This window comes from Oryzias melastigma, linkage group LG4 (assembly GCF_002922805.2).
Source record: "Oryzias melastigma strain HK-1 linkage group LG4, ASM292280v2, whole genome shotgun sequence".
Lineage (NCBI taxonomy): Eukaryota > Metazoa > Chordata > Actinopteri > Beloniformes > Adrianichthyidae > Oryzias > Oryzias melastigma.
In genome coordinates this window covers 19,238,354-19,243,211 of record NC_050515.1, presented here as the reverse complement: position 1 = coordinate 19,243,211, position 4,858 = coordinate 19,238,354, and the positions used below count along the sequence as shown (strand labels likewise).

The 4,858-nt window shown below is 41.5% G+C and overlaps 1 protein-coding gene across 1 annotated transcript in view; it reads right to left on the bottom strand.

Moving 5' to 3' along the window:
• Positions 1 to 4,527, bottom strand: part of LOC112150300 (BMP/retinoic acid-inducible neural-specific protein 3) — a gene marked incomplete in the record, with an annotated part of 77,439 nt that extends 72,912 nt beyond the window's left edge. Inside the window, 1 exon segment of the mRNA XM_024278487.2 lies at positions 3,432 to 4,527.
• Between the last annotated feature and the right edge of the window lie 331 nt (positions 4,528 to 4,858).

Below are 4,858 nucleotides of genomic sequence, written 5' to 3'. Positions count from 1 at the left end.
AAACTAGGCTTTTTTCCCCACAATTATTAGATTAAAAATATTGTGATTAAAATAGGTTAATTAATTTTTATTCTACATTATTTCATCTCCCTTTTTGGTTTTCTCATATGATAAACTGTGTTGCTCAAAGTTGTAGCGTTCCAGCCTTGGCAACACTTCTGTCATGAAAAGTCTATGTAAACTCTTAAAGTTGAACCAGTTAAACTTTGACCAATCAGAGACTTGGATTTTTTTTTTTTTAATTCACATTAGTGCCAACTGCTAGAAATTATTAAATTCTCCATTACAATCAATTTTTTAGTTTGTGCCCGTCTGAATTATATGACATTAAGTCTTTCATAAATCAGAATAGAGCTGTGAAAGAAAAAGCCTCTAGCAAGATTTAGGAGATTTGCACCACTTTGACATTTGCACCAAACTTCTTCCAACTGTTGGCTCATGCGCTAGTATCAGCTAGAAACAGTCCAGTGTAAACTCATGTGCTAAAAGTTCATGTAAGAACCCACAACACATGCCTGTGAACCTTACCAAAATTGTGTCATGTTTACCAGTATTTTGTTTTCTAACTAGCAGCATCAATCCATGTTATACTAATATGACTTTGATGTTTGCATCATTTCAACTCATACAGGTAAAAACAATGTCTGAAAAACAGATGTCTATTCATAAATGTATTTTATAAATTACAATGTTAAAATTGTTACATTACTTTCTTTGTTCTTAAATGACTTCTAAAGCTTTTTTTCCAGCATTAATTTATGTTTTATGTGATCCCAAAAGCAGATTTTAATTGGTAACTGATTTTCACACTTGTCATTGTAGTTTATGGTGCTTACATTAGCATAACTACTTTTATTTTTTAACTTACATTGTTTTAATTGTTCTAGTTTTATCACTGGTGTAATACTATAATTTTAGTGCTTGCATCCCTGTTGAGTTTCCAGAAATCCACCAAGTAAATAAATAGTATTATAGTAACTTGAGGTAAACGTTTGAAACAAAATCCTATTAAGCCCCACCCTTTTTTGATGATTGTTTGATAGACTCCACCCCCTTCTTACCTGCTTAAGCTATGTTGCTGATTCAATGGACATTTTGGTAAAAGATTCTGAACTATTTTACCTGAACGAGTTCAAATTTTGTGTTTTACCCTGCATGTAAAATCAAACATGAAATAAGACTCCTAATTTCTTTTTTGCTACCCAAACTATAAACTCCTCACATTTGCATTTTATAGGGTTGCATATCACTGAGTGGCAGAGAACATACAGAGAGTGAAGCTTCTATAAATCACAGTGAAACCCCAAATAGATCTCTTCTCCTGGTGGCCTTGTGGGAGCAGGGACAAAGGTTGCTCTTAAATTAAAGGGACACGTTCCCTTTCGAACCCTCTTTTCCAATTTCACTGGCGTTCTCTGCTGGAGCACAATGGCTCCCTGAAAGCCTGCAGATGTGGTTACTATTAGAGGAAACTTTGGCGTGTCATTCTGCTTACAATCTCTGACATCGGTCCACTTTAATGAGAGAAAGTTTCTGCGCTTGTTTTGAAAACGTGGCTGCAAACTTGCAGGAAGAGCGCTCTCGCGGGTATCCTTTATGTGCTCCTGCAGAATATCCTCCGGCTCCACATTCAATTACCAGCTGCCTCAGAGAGAGATTTTGCTTTAAAGCCCCAGTCGCTCTTAATCTGAAAGATTCTGTTTTAATGTCCAAGTCCGTCTCAAATAGCTCAATGATGCCATTTTTCTCTCTTTTCATGATTTTATTTTTACCCTTTGCAGCCATCTCCTGATCTCCCTTCTTTCCCTGCAGCCTCTCTTCTCATTTTACATTAAAGCTAGACTCTTTGGTTTGCTCATTATCATAAAATAATGGGCTGTGGATATTGAGACTATTCGCACAAAGCCTGACCCTGAACAGCAAACCTTTCTCTTTTTATCTGTATAATTTCCTCCTTTCATTTCTTATTTCTAAACTTCTACCCACTCCATCCTCTCCTCTATGTTGCCAATCATGATCAGCTGATTTTATTCATTATGCAATTTTGTTGTGTATTTATTCTGCCCCCAAAACCAATTCACACACAAAAAAACAAGCAATTTGCATTCCGGCATTTGCATTCCCTCGTTTTTCCAGTGACTGTAAGGATCATGGCAGTGCTCCTTCTTTTTGTTTCCTCCTCCTAACCTCCTTCCTCTCTGCCATCACATGTAGGAATGATGCAGCATTCAACCCTATCAGCCACCCAACACTGAACTGTAAGAACAAGGAGCGCTCTCAGGCATGTAATTCCTGCTGTTGGCATTAGCCTAAAAGCCAATAGCTGCTTTTCTGCTCCCTCACTGTTCTCCCTGTAACTGTGTTTTTCAAGCTCAATTTGTCTCCTTATGTCTTCCAAAGGCAGCTGGCAAAAGACACACATACACAGATTAGACGCAAATAAACATATACAGCACAAATTGGCATCTTGGCTGCTGGAAGACGTAGTGGAATTGGGTTTTGAGCTGTTAATTTCCATTTTTTTCCCCTGTGCATGGTCCAGGTGACTGACAAAAGGAGAGAAATCTCTCTTTTCACAGGAGGAGACAGTGTGCCTTTCAGGCATGGCTCCTCTAGTATCCTGGGACATGGGGGACATTGCTGAACAGGGGCTCTGTTGTGGCCCTGTAAACAGTCAGAGGCTTCCATAAAACGCTTTTGCATGGCAATGAGATAGATTTCTTTTTTTTTCCAGGACAAGTTTGTTAGCCTCAGATCATAAAAAAAACTAATGCACTGCAAAGAAGAAAAAAAAAAAAAAACACATCCGAAGGAAGCTGGTAGTGTCATTATTTAAACTCCACTTGCATTCTCTCAGGGAATGTGCTTCATTACATTATCCCCAAGAGGTTGACTCCAGTTCCGCCCATGAAAGAGATGCTGCGGGGTGAAAAGATTAATTATAAAAACTGTGGGACCCTTTTTCTTGTTAAAAGCAGGGCGGTCTCTCTTCATCGGGGGTGCCTGGGAGAGTTTGCTTTGTCCACACATCAGTGTTGGAGATCTGATCCTCCACAGGCAAGAATGCCAATACACCCAAGAGAATATAGATTAGAGATGTTTCTTGGAAAGGCAGATAAAGGGGTTGGTGGTGAGGTGGGTGAGGTGGATGGATGGTGGGGGGGTATCGGCAGACAGAAAGGAGGGGAGAGAAAAAATAAATCTGAGAGAGGATAAAGCAGTTCCTGCGCACGTGTGTGACTGTGGTCGCGCAATTGCGCACGCATCCAAATTTCAGTCAGATGTCACAGCGCAGCAGATTTCACACTGACTCTCAGCCACAGCGCTCACATTTTGGTGAAGTTCCAAAACAACACTGAGCAGGGGGGCATCATTCAATAATCTATGTTACTTCACACTGAGACAAATATTTTTCTTTTTTTTTAACTTACCAGCGTTTGGAGCAGAAGACAAAGTTTAACTCAGTATTTTCCATGTTCCTGCTGAATCTCCGTGGCTCTCGGGAGGTGAAGCAGCACAGAAACTCATGTCACAGTTTCCAGAGGTTTAGTGGCAACTCCGGACTCAAATGAGGGAATGAATGCATAAACTGGACTCCGAAACACCCCGCGCGCATTGGCTTCTCCGGACCAAATCCCGATGCCAGGGCTCTACACCGGTGAGAAACTTTGAGTGCGCGGATGAGATGCGCTCACAGTAGCAGGCAGCTTATCCCAGGGTAATTCGAGGTTGAAGAAGAAGAAGAATCGCTGACCTTTTTTTGGAAAGGGGGGCGACTTTACAAAACGAAATCATCGAGGAGTCAAGGGAAGCCGGTGGAGAGGAGGAGGAGGAGAGGAGACGATCAGAAGAAAAAAAGAGAAATCGGCTCCTTGGCGCAAATAATTGAACAGATGTAATGGAATGCGTCGGAAAACTGCCCCCCAAAAAGGCTGAACAATATCCAGATGGAGATTCGGCATTTATATATTTATATTATTGTTTAGTCTTGACCCGCCTTCTCGCTGTAGCTGCGTGGAAGAGCGCAGGATCCAGATCCTGTTGGAGTCGTCGACGTGCGCTCAGCTCAGCGCAGAGCAGGAACAGGCGCCTGAGCTCTCCCTGTCTCCCTCTCTCACTTTGTCACATGCTTAAAACACAAGTAGCCCTCTGTAACTGCTGCCAAAGCAGGGTTGACTAAGGTGGGCGACGTGGGGGGAATTACAAGCTTTCTGTTAACAGTCCCCCACTTTAAATGGAACCCTGATCTGCAACCCAAAAAAAAGCCATTGTCACTGTTCTCCATGGGGTGCTGAGTTATTTTATGGAGCCGTGGTAGAAACTGGGTTCTTCTCCTCTTAAAAATATGAAGGTGTCAGCATTTGAGTCCTCATCTGTTTGAGCTGCCACAGAAGGCGTCGCGCGCACCGTCTAATCCCGCGCGTTTATGTCTTCAGGAGTATGAGTATGCATGAGCTGTGAGTCATTAAGTGGCACCGCAGTGGAGATCTGCTGAAATTACCGCGCCGCAGAGATATAGGCTCGGAATGAACGAATCGATGCTGGCATTTTCATAATGACTATGACAGCACGCATTATGGCAGCGGGGATCAGCGTTCTTACAAGGCAGAAGATTTTATTTCAGGTTGATCAAAATCTGCGCCGCAGAACAGGAGCTGAACTGATTAAGAGGGAAGGCCCTGTTGACTCACTTCATAGGAATAATTCATATGCAGTGGGTGGGAGGATAAGAGTGTTTAAATCTTAAGTACAGTTTGAATCTAAAAGCCAGGATTGGATGGATGTGGATGAAAAAGAAAGTTTTAAGAGATGCAGATTTTTTAAAAAAAAATCATTTTTATTCTGCTGCAAGTTAAGT